The following is a 20213-nucleotide window of genomic DNA, read 5'->3' as shown; positions in this document are numbered from 1 at the left end:
TCTTCCGTAGAAAAGCACTACGTTACAATACAACACCTTATAATGCTTTATTTCAGTTTGGGAATAGGTAGACACATGATTCAATGACTCAAACTCATAGTAATTTAAACTCCAATCTAATGGTCAAGTTGGGTTTTAAATTACTGTTTTAAATTTGCCACATTTAGAAAGTTGCCATTTTCCTGTCTAAAGCCTCTATTAACCTTTTCTGAGTTAATCCTCAACTGTCACTTGGCAGCCGGCTGAGAGGTGTGAATGGCTCTCATGAAAGGAAACAACAGAGTCTTGGCTAGGACGAGGTGCAATCCACTTCTGACTGGGTGCTCTGGGAGATGTGCTCACCAAATGCACAAGCTTCAAATGGTTATTGCCTGTCACAGGCGGATGTAACTCATGCCTAGGCCCAGCCCTGCCATTGTCTGTCCAAGTAGCCAAAGGGGCACCAATCCAAGTGGGTGGAACCCTGTTCCAGAGCTGCTTTGCAGGGGGGTTACCTATTTCTCTAGGGCACACTTCAGGGGTGTGCCTGGAGCTCTGCACAGGGTAAGAAAGGCTCGGCCATACTGGTCTTAGGCAGAAAGGGGAAATGTGGATATTCTACAGTAGAACACAAGGGAAGTGCTGCAAACGTGGGTGGGGCACACTGTGACCAGGAGTATCCCCCAACAACAGGCTGTCACTGGGCGTAAAAGTAGTACCCTCAGTACCCTATTCAGAACATCTCTGAACATGTGGAAGACAGAAGGCCTGCACCTTCTGTTGAACCTGTGAGAAAAAAGCTGCAAGGGCTAGGCCTGCTCCCCACGTATACCCAGGACATAACAATGGACTCCAAGGGCTAGTCTGCTATCCTCCAGTTAACTCCAGGAACCCAAAGGCTGCAAGACACCCACAACGTCAAGAGCCCAGCTGACAAGTTCCAACCGGACTTGCCTTGGACCTTGCTGGTGGTTTCTGGAAGATTGAGCCCAAAACCAAATTGTGCCCAAATGGGCCTTGACCCTTTTTGGTGTTAGAGTGTACTTGTTGCCCTCCAAAATTGCTTGACTGCACAATTTCAGAATTTTGTGCAAAACAAAGCAGAGGCTACCAGCAGACCACCGCCCAGCTGTATCAGCCAAAGTTGAACTGATTGTGAGAGTCAACTTCCTTGTGTTCCCTGCTGATCCTGACTTCCAAAACGTTTCTAACGGCCTCTTTAGATGTTGGTATAACGGTCCCACCACCGAGTTTTCAACTGGAAGCCCATCTGCGGCCGTGACAATCTGCCCTCCTTTTTTACATGTCGGTGGTCCCATAACTGAAAGCCCACATTCGAAACACCCTCTCTGTGAAGAAACATTGACTGTGTTGACGGCAGGAGAGGGAAGAGTGGATGCCAGCTGGACCCAGCCACTCGTTCCGCCATGCAGATTTGGACGTGCCTTACCGTCAAGCAAAAAGTGGCTGGTCCGACCTCCACTTTTGAGTTGGGGTGTTGAAGGTAAAGGGGTCATTCAGATTCCACTGCTGCTTTTGACTTGATCCAAATGGACAGCACCTGCCTTTGCTGCTGCCACTGGCCCACTAAGAAAACACAACCCTCGCATCACTGGACACAAAAGTATGAACATGGCATTGCCACGGTACGTTAGATGGGCACTGCACAGGATGTTGGGACCACTGCAGGCAATTACATGTCACAGTATTTTTTGAAAAATCACTGTAACATGCATATGTCGGTGAGACAATTGTGTCACACATGGCTGGGGACACATTGGAACAACACGCATATTGCACACATATACAATTGTATTTGTGGTGTCATCATTCATTGCCGAATGAATGATGTCACCAGAATGATGGTACAATCACACTTGTCAATGGTGCCCATGCGTGCATTGCAAGGGGACCTGTACTGATAGGTTTGTGCTATCTTTTATGTATGTAATTCAGTACATGTATGTGTGTGTGTGTGGATTGGCTGGTTGAGGTGGACAGCGCTGGAGTGGGTGGTGTGGTTGTGTCACTTGCATGTGAGATCGATGTTGGTGTGTATGTTATGTTGCCGTGTGACATATTCAGGTAAATGTTGCTGTTGCATAGTTATGTTGTTTGTTATGGTTGTGTCGTGTGTGAGTGCAGTGTCAATGAGTGTCTATGTTGTGTCATGGATGTATGTCAATATGTGTTTTTGGCATTTATGGGTTGTGTTATGTTCGAATTATAATAGATGATGGTTTGTATGTGGTGTGTTGTATAGTGTGTAGTGCAGGGGGACACATATGTCAAAGGGACTGTGTATGTCACTTATGCTGTTACATAGCTCCTGCCACTGTGTGGAGCCAATTGGGTCCCACGGCACGGAAGAGCTGTAACATCTGAATGCAGCAGGCAGAACACTGTTGACTTGACAATATTTTGTTGGGTTTGCTGATAACGTGGCTTGATGGGAACACCATCAAGATCTAAATCAGGCCCTAAGTCTGAAAAGTGAGAACTTTTCTGAGATCAACACCGAGAAGAATCCTGATGATGTCTTTCTGGCCTGTGACTTTGGACTTTGTGTGCTCAGAGTTTTTCTGCCTTGGACATCAAGAGCTTTCTCCTCCCCACCAGAGCTGATGCTCCCACTGTGGTCCTGTGGTACACACAACTGTAGGAGGCTGGTCTGGAGTGTGGTGGGTTCTATGGTACTTACATCTTATACCTGGTCCAGATATCCCTTATTAGTGTTGTGTAGTCAGTGTCTAGAAGCCAGGATCTCTAGAGGTAGCTGTGGATGAGCAGCCAAGGCTAGGAGAAAAGCAAAGCTCAGGAAAAACCATGATAGTCACACAGCACTCACACACATGAAAGAAAACACTCAGTTGTACAAAAATAGAGGTACTTCATTTTGGTGACACTGTAGGAGGCTGGCCTGGCTTGTAGTGGGTACCAGAGGTACTTACACCTTGTGCCAGGTCCAGTTATCTCTTATTAGTAGAATAGAGGTGTTTCTAGCAGCTTAGGCTGATAGAGGTAGCTATAGCAGAGCAGCTTAGGCTGAACTAGGAGACATGCAAAGCTCTTGCAATACCATTTATAGTGCAGTACTTATACTCAGTGTTACCAAAAATAAAGGTATTTATTTGGGTGACATAGTACCAAAAATATCTTAGAGACAATACTCCTTCTGGAAGTGAGTATTATACACAATATGTGCATTAGACACAAAAAAGTAGACAAGTAAATAGTCATAGAACAGTGCAAACAATAGGACATGCTATAGAATGCAATGGGAGAAAATAGGTCTAGGGACAACACAAACCATATACTAAGAAAGTGGAATGCGAATCACAAAGACTAGTGTAGTGTGTGTAGAATCGCTGGGAGAGTAAGAATACAGTAAAGGTAAGTAAATTACCCCACACCAGAGCCCAGAAAAGCAGCAGTAAAGTACTGCAAGTTTCCTTAGGACACTACACCTCGTGATTGGAATATTGCAGTAACCAATCAAGTCTGCAAACAGCAACTGCTGGATTCCTGGATCTGAAGACCTTCAAAAGAAGGGGACCAGGTCCAGAAGTCAAAAGAAGTTCCAGGAAGGACAGGAGCCCCTGCCAACCCAGAAGAGGGTGCAAAAGAAGAGTCCCCGGTTAGTCGAAGACTGCAGGAATGCACCCTTGGAAGATACCAGTGGGTTTCTGCATGACGCAAAAGATGTCCCATGAAGTGAAGATGGGTGCAGATGTGATTTTGTGTTGAAAGTCGCCAACAAGCCTTGTTTACGACAAAAGTGCGTTTAGTGTCCAAATGGCACTGGCTGGACCCAGGAGGGACCTGGGGACCTGAACTCTGTGTGAGGAGGAAGAGGGGGCTCTCAGCACTTTAGAGAGCCCTCAGGATGGCAGGCAGCACCCATGGGAGTCCCAGGACACGGGGACAAAGGAGGTGCAAAACGCAGATGGTGCAGCACCCCAAAGGAAGGTCCCATGCCGCCGGAGAATAACTCAGCGAGTTGAGCATTGCAGGGTAAGGAGCTGGGGACCTTGGCCAGGCTGTGCATGAAGAAAGTTTGCAAATAGTGCACAGAGGCCTCAGGAGGTGAAGAAGATGCAGAACACAGGGGTACTGTTGCTCTCAGAGAAGGCAAGGTCTTAACTCCTCCAAATTGCATCAGCAGGACCTCAGAACAGTCTATGTCGATGGGGTCCAACCTCTGTGTCCTTAGGAGCACACTCGTCGCTGTGAGAGGAGTCCAAGGGTACCGGTCGTCGTCTTGGAAGGTGCCTGCTTGAGCAGGGGATTGACTCCGTCACCCCACTGGAGATTTCTTTAGTCCTTCTGGTGCAGGGTGAAGACAGGGAGTCCCCAGAGCGTGCACACCGTGGAAACTGTTGCAGTTGCTGGCTAGAGCTGAAAGTGTAGAGGAAAAGTAGCCCTTCTAGATACTTTGTTGCCGTTACAGCAGATCCTGGAGCAGGCTGTGGTTGATCAGAGGATGAAGTAGTAGTTGCAGAGGATTCCTGATGGAAACTTGCAAGCAGAATCTGAAGAATACCCACCAGAGAGACCCTAAATAGCCCTGAGAGGGGGATTGACTACCTTATCAGGTATGGACCTATCAGGAGGGGTCTCTGATGTCACCTGTTGGCACTGGCCACTCATAGGCCTCCAGGTTGTCCCCACACCTTGCAAAGCAAGACGGTTGAAGTCTGGGACACACTGGAGGAGCTTTGGGCACTACCCTAGGGTGGTGATGGACAGGGGAGTGGTCACTCCCCTTTACTTTGTCCAGTTTCGCACCAGAGCAAGGGCAAGGGGTCCCTGAATCGGTATAGACTGGCTTATGCAAGGAGGGCACCATCTGTGCCCTTCACAGCATTTCCAGAGGCTGGGGAAGGCTACCCCTCCCCAGCCTGTGACACCTATTTCCAAAGGGAGAGGGTGTAACACCCTGCTCTCAGAGGAAATCCTTTGTTCTGCCTTCCTAGGACTGAGGTGCTCAGACCCTAGGAGGGCAGAACCCTGTCTGTGAGGAGGCAGCAGCTGTAAGTGCAGTGCAAGCCTCAGAGAGCTGGTTTGGCAGTACTGGGGGTCCATGGTGGAGCCCCCAGGATGCATGGAATTTGCTCCTCAATACCATATTTGGAATGGGGGGACAATATCATGATCTTAGACATGTTACATGGCCATATTCAGAGTTACCATTGTGAAGCTACATATAGGTATTGACCTATGTATAGTGCACACATGTAATGGTGTCCCCGCACTCACAAAGTCCAGGGAAATTGCTCTGAACTATGTGAGGGCACCTTTGCTAGTTCCAGGGCGCCCTCGCACTTAGTAACTTTGCACCTAACCTTCAGTAAATGAAGGTTAGACATATAGGTGACTTATAAGTTACTTAAGTGCAGTGAAAATGGTTGTGAAATAGTGTGTGCACTATTTCACACAGACTGCAATGGGGCTAACATGTCAGGAAAGATGGTACGTTCCTACACACACAAATACCAAAAATACCATAGTGACTATACTCCCTTAGGAGGTAAGTAATACACAAATTATGTACACTACTATGCAAAAATAGGAATAAAAACAGTTAGAAAACAGTGCAATTAGTGCAATTACAATAGTTAGAAATGGGCCCAGGGGGAGCACAACCCATATACTAAGAAGGTGGAATGCAAAAGCCGGTCTGCCACCTAGACAAGTGTAGTGAGTAGAGGGGAGTTGGGGGTACTAGGCAAGCCCAAAGGTAAGAACCACAACCCACCCCAGCGACCAGGAAAACAGGAGTAATCACTGTACGTTTCCCAGAACACCAACAGAGAAGTCAAGAAGAAAATTGCAAAACCCAGAAGAGACTGCAAGACATCAACAGTGGATTCCTGGACCGGAGGACCTGTTAAAGAGGGGACCAAGTCCAAGAAGCACAGAGGGTCCAGGAAGGGCAGGAACCCCTATCAACCCAGATGAAGGTGCAAAAGATTAACCACTGCTGCAGAAGAAGAGTCAGCATTGCACCCAAGAAGATAAAGTCGGGTTCTTGGAGGGTGCAGGTGAAGTCCCACGCCTGATGGAGGATTTCAGTCGGGTTTACATTGTCAGAGTTCGCCAACAAGCCTTGGTACATGCAAAGCTTGCGGTTAGTGGTAAAAGGCACTGCCGGTGACCAGGAAGGACCTGGTGGACTCTACCCAGGACGCCCACAGGAGTCCCACAGGAGAGGGACAGTAACGTGGCAAAAGAGGTCCATGCAGCACTACGAGAAAGGCTCCCACACTGCCAGAGAACCACTAAGGGAGCTGTCAGAAAAGAGTGCTGGGGCTGAAGCTGCGAGATGCTTGAAGATCTTGGAGGAAGGATACCAACAAGCCTTGGCAGCTGCAAATGATGAGGTGATTAGGGGTACTGTCCTGCGTGGGCAGGCAAGGGCTTACCTTCACCCAAGTTGGACAGCTGGAAGAGAGGACCATAGGAACCACTTCAGTCTACCACCCGTGATGCAGGATCCATGCAGCTCAGCAGGAGAGTGGATTCATGCAGCAGGTCGTCGTTGCAGTTGGTGCCTGCCCAAGCAGGGGAGTGACTCCTTCTCTCTAAGGGAGATTCCTACTTCCTTCCGATGCAGGCTGAAGACGGACTGTCCTCAGAGGATGCACAACCAGGGAAATGTTGCAGTTGCTGGAAGGAGCCGGAGATACAATGTTGCAGAAGTGGTCTTGCTTCTTTATTGCAGCTTGTAGGGTCCTGAAGAGTCCAGATACGGTTTCTTCGGTCAGAAGTTGAACTGGAGGGTGCAGAAGATTCCAGCTGGAGTCTTGCAATCTGAATCTGAGGAACCACCCAAGAGAGAGAGAGACCCTAAATAGCTCTGAAATGGGGATTGGTCACCTAGTTGGGTGACCACCTTTCAGGAGGGCGTTCTGACCTCACCTGCTGGCACTGGCCACTCAGATGCTCCCAGAGTTCCCTGTCAGCCTTGAATCCAAGATGGCAAAACCCATGGACCCTCTGGAGGAGCAGCTCTGAGCACCACCCCTGGGGTGGTGATGGACAGGGGAGTGGTCACTCCCCTTTCCATTGTCCAGTTTCATGCCAGAGCAGGGACTGGGGCTCCCTGAGCCCGTGTAGACTGGTTTATGCAAGGAGGGCACCATCTGTGCCCTTCAAAGCATTTCCAGTGGCTTAGGGAGGCTAAGCCTCCCAAGCCTGTAACCACTATTTCCAAAGGTAGAGGGTGTAATATCCCTCTCCCATTGGAAATTCTTTGTTCTGCCTTTCTGGGCTAGACCTTCTCAAGTAACAGGAGGTCAGAAACCTGTCTGGGAGGTGGCAGCAGGTTTGCCTGCCTGGAAACCCTCAGAAGGCTGTAATGGCAATACTGGAGGTCCTCTAAGGAGCCCCCAGAGTGCAGGAAATCATACAAGCAATGCTTGCAAATCCCTTGGGATATGATTCCAACGTTTTTAATACCAAACATGCCTATGTTTGGAGTTACCATTATGTAGTTGGACATAGGTAGTGTAAAATGGCATCCACGCACTCATGAAGCCCAGGAAAATGGGCCTGGAGTTTGTTGGTGCAGCCTTGCTAGTGCAGGGGTGCCCTCATACACAGGTACTTTGCACCCTGTCCTCTGGGCTAGAACACTTGCCATAGGGGTGACTTATAAATGAACTGGTGTAGTGAAAAATGGCAGTGAACGGGTGCTTGCACCTTTTCACACAGGCTGTAATAGCAGTCAAGCAGTCAAGCAGAACCCTTTGCTTGGGCTCCCCATGGGTGGCAAAATATATGCGGCAGCCCATAGGGAACCCCTGGGACCCCAATGCCCTGGGTACCTAGGAACCATATACTAGGGACTTATAATGGGGCACCAGTGTGCCAATTGGGGGTGGAATACTGAGTTTTGGGAGAGAGAGCATAATCACCGGGGTCCTGGTTAGCAGGATCCCAGTGAATACAGTCAAGCTCATGACATCAGACAGAAAAAGAGGTAACCATGCCAAGAAAGAGGGTACTTTCCTACACCGACCAATGTTGATGAGTCCCTCTTCAGATTAAGCTGGGATTCCGTTCCACTGCCGACCTCGTCAACAAGGACTTTTCTCAAGAAAAACTACTAAGTAAGAAGGTAAACTTTCCTCCTAGACAAATCTGGTCCCTGTACTTGACTTTCGCTCTATCGCAATTGATCTTAACTTTTACTTTGACTTAGCCTTGTGAGGCTGGGCACACTTATACATTTGACAAATAATATCTTTAGTTCTCAGCCCCATATATTTGTTGTTTTGGTGTTTATTTGTTCTTTAACATTTCCCTGTTTTCCCAAATTGGAGTGTGATTTTTAGTGTGTTGTTTATTTCTACTTTTTAACTATTTTGGTACATACACATTCTGTACACATTTCTCCTAAGTTAAGCCTGTCTACTTTGTACTACACCTACCCATAGTTGTTCGTGTTCACATTAGTGAGCCCTAACTGTACATAGTAAGGAATAGTGTAATTAATACTTGAAGAGAACTACCATCCACTTCAACTAACAAGCTATTTTCTCACACACACATCAGTCTTATACTATTCTCTTAACCTGTTTTTTGGACCTGGGAGTTTGCAAACATGCTCTCATATGAATTTGTTCTTTTTTGTCAGAGATCTCACTCTGTTCACCTTACTTTTTTAAACTCTGCATATCACTCTTCGACCTTTGGGGTACCGCAGGGCTCATCACTTAGTCCTATCCTTTGTCATGTATAAATTGTGCCTTTGGCCAAATGGGGTCACTCCTTTGACTTTGATATCACGTCCTACGAAGTTTGAATAACATTTCCCTAAGTAATACAAACATTGTGCACCTGAAACAACAATGCTGTGATGTATGGAACTGTGTTTTCTTGGTCAAGGCCTCACCTCCATCTTGGGTCTCTAAGTTGTCATGCTTTTATTTTTCATTGCCAGTGTGGACTCCTGAGTTGTGCTGACAGGCTGCTCTTGGGGAGTCTCAGAGGAAGTTCTTTAGTTAAACTGTTGCTTTCGAAGGCCTCTCACTGCTTCGGCATTGGAGGCCTATTCATTCACAAGACCTTTGATGTGTGGGATGATCCGATCTCTCAAGCTGCTGCATCAGGAATGCATGGTTCTGAGCATCGGGGTTCTGAAGGCGATGCATTGGTGCCGAGAGTGATGCACTGGTTCTACTCCCGCAACAGGGTTGATGCACCAAGCAGACTTGAGGTGCATATATCTCTCTGGTGCAAGCATCAGGGTCCACTTCCAAAAGAATCAGACACAGGAGCAAGGCTACAGACATTGATATCCTGAGTCTCAAGCAACAGAAAGCAAGCAAACACGCCGATAGAGATTACTTCTGTTGCAAGGCAGAGTTCAGCTCCCCTAATCAGGGTCAGAGAGCAGCAGGAAGCAAGACAGCTCAGCAGAAACGCAGTCCCTCCAGGTCAGCAGTCCAGCAGAGTAACAACCCTTCATGCACCAGAGCGGTTCTTCTGACAGAATCCAGTTCTAGGTCCAGATGAGTCTGATTTGGTGGAGTCAGAGACCCATCACTTATACCTAGTTGTGCCATTGAAGTGGGGGTGACTTCAAACTAGTGTCTTTGAAGTGCACAGAGGTCCTTTTATCTCAGCCCTGGCTCCAAACTGCCAGTAGGGGGTTATTGGCCCTTTGTGTGGGTACAGGCACTGCCTATTCAGGTAAGTGTCAGTCTCTCCCGTCTTTCCTGGAAAAGAAGAGCCATCAGAATGCTGATGGGTGCTCAAACACACCTAATCTTCCTGTGTTTGTGGCTGTCTACACGAAATGCACAAAGTGTATGTGTCACCCACCCCAGACGTGTACTGGAGACAGGCTGCAGGCACACAGAGGTGTAAAGAGCAGAGAAATGCCCACTTTATAAAAGTAAAAACAACAGATGATGGACAAAATGCTGAACAATGCAACCCTCCACCCCCAGTCACAAAGATCTGGATTTAATCCATCTTTTTGTACCTACCACATTACCCCAGTTTTGACCCAGCCATATACAACTCAGTCTTGACCCTGCTCCCCATGGGAACAGTCCAGACTGAACTGCAAAGCCGGGTCCTCCGTGAACCAGAAACAAGCATGGTGGGAGCGGTTTCGGGGTATCACCCCTCATCAGCCACGCTAGCTTGAATACAGTGGCACAGTGAGCACTAAAATAGTAATGTCAAATGGGATTTATCATTATCATTCCAATGATGTGAAACATAATTTAGCCACTCCTTTTCAATCAGGAATTACAGCTTAAAAGTATAATAAGAAATTCCCATGTTAACCTATGAGAGGAGTAGGCCTCACAGTAGTGAAAATGAATTTATGTGTTTTTCACTACTAGGACATGCAGAACTTAAAAGCACATGCCCTAAATTTTACTTATACAGCACCCTGCCCTATGGGCTACCTAGAGCCTACCTTAAGGGTGAGTTATGTGTACTAACATGGGAGTTTAAGGCTTGACAATGTGTTTTAAAGGCCAAGTGGCAGTAAAGCTGCACATCCAGGCTCTGCCGTGGCAGGCCTGAGACATGCTTTAGAGCGCTTCTTGTGTGGGTAGTACAAGCAGTGCTGCAGACCCACTAGTAACATTTCATTTACAGGCCCTATATACATGGTACACCACTTTGCATGGGTCTTGCAAGTAAATCAAATACCCCTATTGTGGATAGACCAATGCCACCATGCTTAGGGGAGAAACACATGCACTTTAGCACTGGGCAGCAGTGGTAAAGTGCTCAGAGTCAGAAGGCCAGCAAAAAGATTCAGGAAAAAGATAAGGTAAGGAGGCTAAAGGTCTAGGGGAATACCACCCTACGCTGACAGGTCTAACAGATACAATTCCTCATCTATTCTTGAGGTCAACAATGCCAAACCCACATTAGGCACTTCGCTTCGACCATTTCGGATTTTCAGAAATAAAGTCAACACAACACACAACTACTGTTTCATCATCCAATAGTCTTTTGGGTATTCAAGCACGTTTTGGTCCTGGATGCCCTCAGTAGCAATCTGTATGAGAGAGAACTGCCTGGGAACTGTCTGAAACTAGACCTAGCTGCACCTCCTCCTGGCGCCTTCCAGCCAAAGGCTTGTGCCCAACTCTTTTAACTGTGTTTTCTAATCCACCAAGATCTATGTCTCAACAAGTGACTTCAATTGTAGCCATTTGCATTGGCCTGTTAAAGTTGCTAAATACAAGTTGTGTTCATCTTCCACCACCAGGGAGAGACAAAACTCTGCAGCCCACTTGATTTACAACTTTCCAAGGAATTCACACATTTCAGAACACCTTTGAAGACCTCACCACTTCCCATTAAAAACAAGCCTGTTTAATGCCCTTTGTCTGGTCCTTAATACTCTTAATAATCTAAGTCCCTTTTATCTCAAGACAACAATTCTCATTTGAGCTCCAGTCTTGTACTCTTCTCTCCTCCAAGTTGAATCCTGCTGCTACCCTTGGCATTCATCAAACCAGAATCAGGAGCACTATTCTTCTTCCTTAGCAGCCTAGAATTGTTGTAACTTGTTACCAAATCACATTTTGCATTTGCGATTCAGTATTTTGAAGGGCATGTTTAGGGCATCCCTTCTAAATACCGAATCAATATGGTATGTATTACTGTTTTGTGACCAAATTCTGGTTGCAAGCATGTAATACTTTATTACCAGTTTAAAGCTGCTTGTAACCCATTCGTAAATGAGAATGTAAATAATATTTTTTAACAGCAGGCACTGGTCCCTCAGACCACTGCTTACGCTTAAAAATGAAACTTGAAGGTTTAATTTTTTCAAACACATCCCATTTTCCTTTAAGGAAAACAGGCTTCATTTAAAATAAAAAAAATATTGCTTTATCAAAAATCAAATGCAGACAGGCCACCATTCCCGTGAACCTTTGCCGTCAATGATGAGACCAATGTCACTACCGAAGCTAAAGCAGAGGTCTCCAGTAGGTCGATCGTGAGCTATCAGTAGCTCGCGGCTGCCACTGAGTAGCTGACACATGATAATTACCTGCCAGCGCGCTGGAGAACACAGAGCCCCCCACCTGATAGGGCGAGGCTGACACTGCGCCTGATTCCGTGAGGGCTCGAAAGCTGACCGTGCGGATGATGCAGCCTACCCGCTTCTGAGACATTCTTTTTCACTTTTTCAGCTTTCTTTCTTGCCTCTCTATCCTTTTTTCCCCCCTTGCTTTCATGAATTGCTTTTTTTTCTCAAATTATTTTAGCGCATCTTTCTTGCTTTCCCTCTTTCTCACTTTCATCTGATCTTTTTGCACTATTTCTTCCTTCCCTACCTCCTTCTTTCCTTCCACCTTCCTTGTTATGTGTTCTTTTTTCAGTGTATTTCTTTCTTCTTGCTTTTATTTTACTGTTACTATATTATTTCTTGTATTCTCATTTCTACCTCTATGTTTTTCCTTTCCTCAATTCTCCCCTTCTTTATTTCTTTCTTATTTTTCCTTTTCTCTCTTTCATTCTCTATATTTCTCCTCCTTTTTCACTGTTTCTGTTTTTTTCTAGTTATTTCTTCTTCACCTTTCTTTATTTTCCTCTTTCGCTCAATAATTATTTCATTGTTCTTTGCTTCTTTCTCCTCTTTTGTCTCTCTACTTTCTCTATTCCTTTTTCATTTTTGCCCTTTTATTTTGATTTCTCGCCTTCTTCTCTACTTCCTTTTTTCTCCTATTTCTTTCCTTCTCTCTTCCTTCCTTGGGTTTGTTCTTGTCTTGTTACATTCTTTACCACCTTTCTTTAAACCTTATCTTCTTTGTCTATCCTTATCTTTCCTGCTCTCTGGTATTCATTCTCTTTTTTTCTGCTTTTTGTTGTATTTACTTATTTTACCTTTTCTTTTTTTCTCCTTTCTTTCTCTGCTTCTGTCCTTTTCTCCAGGTCTTTCTGTTTCTTTCTTATTTTCTTTTCCATTAACTCTATCTTTCCTCTTCGCTAATTTTCCCTTTCCTTACATTAAACTCCCTTCCTATTCTAATTTTGTTTCTCTTGCCTTTTTCTTTACTCTTTCTCTGCTTTGCTTTTCCATCTCCTTTTCTTCTTCTTTTGCCATTCTTTCTTTTTTACTATTTTGTCTCTCCCCTCATTTATTGCTTTCACAGTTTTCTTTCTTGTGTTTCTTCATTTGTTTCTTCTTAGTTTGTCTCTTTTTTCCTCCATCTCCTTTGTTTTTTTGCTATCTTCTATTTATTTTTTCCTTTTTCTAATTATTTCTCTCCTTCCTTTCTTTCTTTCTTTCTTTCCTTTTTTCTTGTTCTCTTTTCCTTCTCTCGCATCTTTGTCCTCTTATTCTTTCATCCTTTCCTTTCTCCCTCTTTTTCTCCATTGTTTTTTCATTCACTTTCTTTCTCTATTTCACTCTCTGTTTGCTGTCTCAAGAGCAAAGGATCAAGACTGGTCCTTAGGGCCATGAGATGCAGCTCCTGTACCATTAACGTTTTGCAATGCAGCTCCTGTGCCATTGATGCTATGCGCTCCCTGTGGCAGTATCATCTGATGATCCCAAGCCAGAATCCCAGCCTATGTGCTTTCTTTGAGTACTTTCACGACAGAGCTGCTCACTTTGGCACATGCTTGATCTTTCGATTATTAAATTACTCAGGGGAGTAACAGAGGCCTTTGCAACCCCTGCAGCGTGAGGGGAGGGCTTACCCATACTGGAGGGGCCCCCTCAGCTCCACTGCTGTGAGTGTGGGAGGTCCCTTCAGTATATCTCGCAGGGGGCCCCCTCATGTTTTGTTACGCCACTGAAATCGCCATTAACTACGTTACACACAGGGACTCCGTTGGTGCTACCCAGGCTTACCAAGCTGTGGCCTCAGCGGTATTCTGTGGTGACAGAAGAGCCGGATCCCCTCTACGTTCCAGGGTATCACAGTCTGCACTTAGTAACGAGTGAGACATCAGGCTCTGTAGACCTCTGGGACACTGCGGATGCAGCCTTGCTTCAGACAACACGATGTGATCCCTGAAGATCCAGTCCATGGAGTCGAGGCATGGGAATATTCACATTAAAAGGTTGAATCCAAAATATCCCTAAGTATAGTGTTTCTTTATCGAACCCCACATTTACGTACTTTGGTGATATATATAAATATATTCAAGATAGTAGAATTGAAGGTAGGAATAGCAAAGTAATAATTTCCCAAATCTACTCACTTTTCAATATTTTGTCTCTCAATATACTGTCCACCAAATTCTCGTAGCTCAATGTTCTTGGGATGGATAGTCAATAGAACAATCATAACATACCCAGGAATATGATTCCAGCTATGACGAATAGCAAGGAGCAGAGTTGACCCTCGTCTGGACTTGTGGTTACCCAAATACTTATCCTGGAGGGAAGGGGGTGGCTGAAGAATGTAAAGATGCTGATCTCACTAATAGCCATGGACCTCTGCATCACCCATACATATAATGAAAATGCTGATCTCACTAATGGCCATGACCCATCCATATAGTGAAGTTGCTGATCTCACTAATGGGCATGTACCTCCATATCACCCATCCATACAGTGAAGATGCTGATCTCCCTAATGGCCGTGTACCTCAGCATCACCAGTCCATATATAGTGAAGCTGCTGATCTCACTAATGGCTGTGTACCACAGTGTAGGAAAGTACCATCTTGCCTGGCATGTTACCCCCATTTTTACTTGTGTGTCAGTTTATTTTTGCCTGTCTCACTGAGATCCTGCTAGCCAGGACCCCAGTGCTCATAGTTTGTGGCCTGAATGTGTTCCCTGTGTGGTGCCTAACTATGTCACTGAGGCTCTGCTAACCAGAACCTCAGTGCCTATGCTCTCTCTACTTTTAAAATTGTCACTGCAGGCCAGTGACCATTTTTACCAATTCTGATTGGCACACTGGAACACCCTTATAAATCCCTAGTATATGGTACCTAGGTGTAGGAGGCTGGACTGGCTTGTAGTGAGTACCTAGGGGTACTTGCACCTTGCACCAGGCCCAGTTACCCCTTATTAGTGTATAGGGTGTCTAGCAGCTTAGGCTGATAGATAATGGTAGCTTAGCAGAGCAGCTTAGGCTGAACTAGGAGACGTGTGAAGCTACTACAGTACCACTTAGTGTCATATGCACAATATCATAAGAAAACACAATACACAGTTATACTAAAAATAAAGGTACTTTATTTTTATGACAATATGCCAAAGTATCTCAGAGTGTACCCTCAGTGAGAGGATAGGAAATATACACAAGATATATATACACAATACCAGAAATATGCAGTATAGTCTTAGAAAACAGTGCAAACAATGTATAGTTACAATAGGATGCAATGGGGACACATAGGGATAGGGGCAACACAAACCATATACTCCAAAAGTGGAATGCGAACCACGAATGGACCCCAAACCTATGTGACCTTGTAGAGGGTCGCTGGGACTATTAGAAAATAGTGAGGGTTAGAAAAATAGCCCACCCCAAGACCCTGAAAAGTGAGTGCAAAGTGCACTAAAGTTCCCCAAAGGACAAAGAAGTCGTGATAGGGGAATAAGGCAGGAAAGACACAAACAAACAATGCAACAACGCTGGATTTCCAATCTGGGGTACCTGTGGAACAAGGGGACCAAGTCCAAAAGTCACAAGCAAGTCGGAGATGGGCAGATGCCCAGGAAATGCCAGCTGCGGGTGCAAAGAAGCTTCTACTGGACTGAAGAAGCTGCGGTTTCTGCAGGAAAGCAAAGGGCTAGAGACTTCCCCTTTGGAGGACGGATCCCGCTTGCCTTGTAGAGTCGTGCAGAAGTGTTTTCCCGCCGAAAGAACGCCAACAAGCCTTGCTAGCTGCAAATCGTGCGGTAAGCGTTTTTGGATGCTGCTGTGGCCCAGGAGGGACCAGTAGGCCTCAAATTGGACCACGAGGTAGAGGGGACGTCGAGCAAGACAAGGAGCCCTCTTAGTAGCAGGTAGCACCCAGAGAAGTGCCAGAAACAGGCACTATGAGGATATGTGAAATGGTGCTCACCCGAAGTTACACAAAGGAGTCCCACGTCGCCGGAGACCAACTTAGAAAGTCGTGCAATGCAGGTTAGAGTGCCGTGGACCCAGGCTTGGCTGTGCACAAAGGATTTCCGCCGGAAGTGCACAGGGGCCGGAGTAGCTGCAAAAGTCGCGGTTCCCAGCAATGCAGTCTAGCGAGGTGAGGCAAGGACTTACCTCCACCAAACTTGGACTGAAGAGTCACTGGACTGTGGGGGCCACTTGGACAGAGTTGCTGGATTCAAGGGACCTCGCTCGTCATGCTGAGAGGAGACCCAAGGGACCGGTAATGCAGCTTTTTGGTGCCTGCGGTTGCAGGGGGAAGATTCCGTCGGCCCACGGGAGATTTCTTCGGAGCTTCTAGTGCAAAGAGGAGGCAGACTACCCCCACAGCATGCACCACCAGGAAAACAGTCGAGAAGGCGGCAGGATCAGCGTTACAGAGTTGCAGTAGTCGTCTTTGCTACTATGTTGCAGTTTTGCAGGCTTCCAGCGCGGTCAGCAGTCGATTCCTTGGCAGAAGGTGAAGAGAGAGATGCAGAGGAACTCGGATGAGCTCTTGCATTCGTTATCTAAGGAATCCCAAGAGACAGAGACCCTAAATAGCCAGAAAAGAGGGTTTGGCTACCTAGGAGAGAGGATAGGCTAGCAACACCTGAAGGAGCCTATCACAAGGAGTCTCTGACGTCACCTGGTGGCACTGGCCACTCAGAGTAGTCCAGTGTGCCAGCAGCACCTCTGTTTCCAAGATGGCAGAGGTCTGGAGCACACTGGAGGAGCTCTGGGCACCTCCCAGGGAGGTACAGGTCAGGGGAGTGGTCACTCCCCTTTCCTTTGTCCAGTTTCGCGCCAGAGCAGGGCTAAGGGGTCCCCTGAACCGGTGTAGACTGGCTTATGCAGAATTGGGCACATCTGTGCCCAAGAAAGCATTTCCAGAGGCTGGGGGAGGCTACTCCTCCCCTGCCTTCACACCATTTTCCAAAGGGAGAGGGTGTAACACCCTCTCTCAGAGGAAGTCCTTTGTTCTGCCATCCTGGGCCAGGCCTGGCTGGACCCCAGGAGGGCAGATGCCTGTCTGAGGGGCTGGCAGCAGCAGCAGCTGCAGTGAAACCCCGGGAAAGGCAGTTTGGCAGTACCAGGGTCTGTGCTACAGACCACTGGGATCATGGGATTGTGCCAACTATGCCAGGATGGTATAGAGGGGGCAATTCCATGATCATAGACATATTACATGGCCATATTCGGAGTTACCATTGTGAAGCTACATATAGGTAGTGACCTATATGTAGTGCACGCGTGTAATGGTGTCCCCGCACTCACAAAGTTCTGGGAATTGGCCCTGAACCATGTGGGGGCACCTTGGCTAGTGCCAGGGTGCCCTCGCACTAAGTAACTTAGCACCCAACCTTTACTAGGTAAAGGTTAGGCATATAGGTGACTTATAAGTTACTTAAGTGCAGTGTAAAATGGCTGTGAAATAACGTGGACGTTATTTCACTCAGGCTGCAGTGGCAGGCCTGTGTAAGATTTGTCAGAGCTCCCTATGGGTGGCAAAAGAAATGCTGCAGCCCATAGGGATCTCCTGGAACCCCAATACCCTGGGTACCTCAGTACCATATACTAGGGAATTATAAGGGTGTTCCAGTAAGCCAATGTAAATTGGTAAAATTGGTCACTAGCCTGTCAGTGACAATTTGAAAGTAATGAGAGAGCATAACCACTGAGGTTCTGATTAGCAGAGCCTCAGTGAGACAGTTAGTCACTACACAGGTAACACATTCAGGCACACTTATGAGCACTGGGGCCCTGGGTTACCAGGGTCCCAGTGACACATACAACTAAAACAACATATATACAGTGAAAAATGGGGATAACATGCCAGGCAAGATGGTACTTTCCTACACTAGGTACCCAGGGTATTGGGGTTACAGGAGATCCCTATGGGCTGCAGCATTTCTTTTGCCACCCATAGGGAGCTCACACCATTTCTACACAGGACTGCCACTAGCAAGGCTTATTTGTGGTCTTTCTGCGTGGAAACAACTCTGCATCCTCCAGCACACTGTGGGACATCTTCTGTGCAAAGGAGAAGTTCCTGGCATCTTCCGTTGTTGCCAAATCTTCAGCTTCTTCCACCCGGAGGCAGCCATTTTGCACCTTCATCTGGGGTTTAGTGGGCTCGTGCCCCCCCCCGGACACTTTCGTGACTCTTGGACTTGGTCCCCTTCCTTTACAGGTCCTCAGGTCCAGGAATCTGTCTTCAGTGCTTTGCAGTCTGTTGTTGTCTATGCAGAATCTCCTATCACGACTTTAGTGTGTTTCTGGGGAAGTAGGGTCACTTTACTCCTACTTTTCAGGGTCTTGGTGTGGGGTATCTTGGACACCCTTAGTGTTTTCTTACAATCCCAGCGACCCTCTACACACTACACCAGGCTTGGGGTCCCTAAGTGGTTTGCATTCCACTTTCTTAGTATATGGTTTGTGTTGCCCCTTGACCTATTGCATCCTATTGTATTCTACAGTGTTTGCACTACTTTTCTTACTGTTTACTTACCTGATTTTGGTTTGTGTGTATATTTTGTGTATTTTACTTACTTCCTAACGGAGTATATCCTCTGAGAAATTTCTGACACATTGTCACTAAAATAAAGTACCTTTATTTTTATTAACTCTGAGTATTGTGATTCTTATGATATAGTGCTATATGATATAAGTGGTATAGTAGGAGCTTTGCATGTCTCCTAGTTCAGCATAAGCTGCTCTTCTATAGCTACCTCTATCAGCCTAAGCTGCTAGAACACCTCTATTCTACTAATAAGAGATAACTGGACCTGGCACGAGGTGTAAGTATCATCAGGTACCCACTATAAGTCATGCCAGCCTCCTACACTCAGCATCAACCATTCATACAGTGAAGATGCTGATCTCACTAATGGCCATGTACCTCAGCATCACCCATCCATATAGTGAAGATGCTGATCTCACAAATGGCGGTGTACCTCAGCATGATCCATCCATATATAGTGAAGATGCTGATCTCACTAATGGCGGTGTACCTCAGCATGATCCATCCATATATAGTGAAGATGCTGATCTCATCAATGGCGGTGTACCTCAGCATGATCCATCCATACAGTGAAGATGCTGATCTCACTAATGGCCGTGTACCTCAGCATGATCCATCCATATATAGTGAAGATGCTGATCTCATCAATGGCGGTGTACCTCAGCGTCATCCAACCATACAGTGAAGATGCTGATCTCACTAATGGCCGTGTACCTCAGCATCACCCATCAATACAGTGAAGCTGCTGATCTCACTAATGGCCGTGTACCACAGTGTAGGAAAGTACCATCTTGCCTGGCATGTTACCCCCATTTTTACTTGTGTGTCAGTTTATTTTTGCCTGTCTCACTGAGATCCTGATAGCCAGGTCCCCAGTGCTCATAGTTTGTGGCCTGAATGTGTTCCCTGTGTGGTGCCTAACTGTCTCACTGAGGCTCTGCTAATCAGAACCTCAGTGCTTATGCTCTCTCTACTTTTACAATTGTCACTGCAGGCTAGTGACCATTTTTACCAATTCTGATTGGCACACTGGAACACCCTTATAATTCCCTAGTATATGGTACCTAGGTACCCAGGGTATTGGGGTTACAGGAGATCCCTATGGGCTGCAGCATTTCTTTTGCCACCCATAGGGAGCTCAGACCATTTCTACATAGGACTGCCACTGCAGCCTGAGTGAAATAACGTCCATGTTATTTCACAGCTGTAGGAGGCTGGACTGGCTTGTATTGAGTACCAAGGGGTACTTGCACCTTGCACCAGGCCCAGTTATCCCTTATTAGTGTATAGGGTGTCTAGCAGCTTAGGCTGATAGATAATGGTAGCTTAGCAGAGCAGCTTAGGCTGAACTAGGAGACGTGTGAAGCTACTACAGTACCACCTAGTGTCATATGCACAATATCATAAGAAAACACAATACACAGTTATACTAAAAATAAAGGTACTTTATTTTTATGACAATATGCCAAAGTATCTTAGAGTGTACCCTCAGTGAGAGGATAGGAAATATACACAAGATATATATACACAATAGCAAAAATATGCAGTATAGTCTTAGAAAACAGTGCAAACAATGTATATTTACAATAGGATGCAATGGGGAAACATAGGGATAGGGGCAACACAAA

The sequence above is a fragment of the Pleurodeles waltl genome, chromosome 8 (genome assembly GCF_031143425.1).
Source record: "Pleurodeles waltl isolate 20211129_DDA chromosome 8, aPleWal1.hap1.20221129, whole genome shotgun sequence".
Lineage (NCBI taxonomy): Eukaryota > Metazoa > Chordata > Amphibia > Caudata > Salamandridae > Pleurodeles > Pleurodeles waltl.
Note: the sequence above shows the minus strand (reverse complement) of the source record.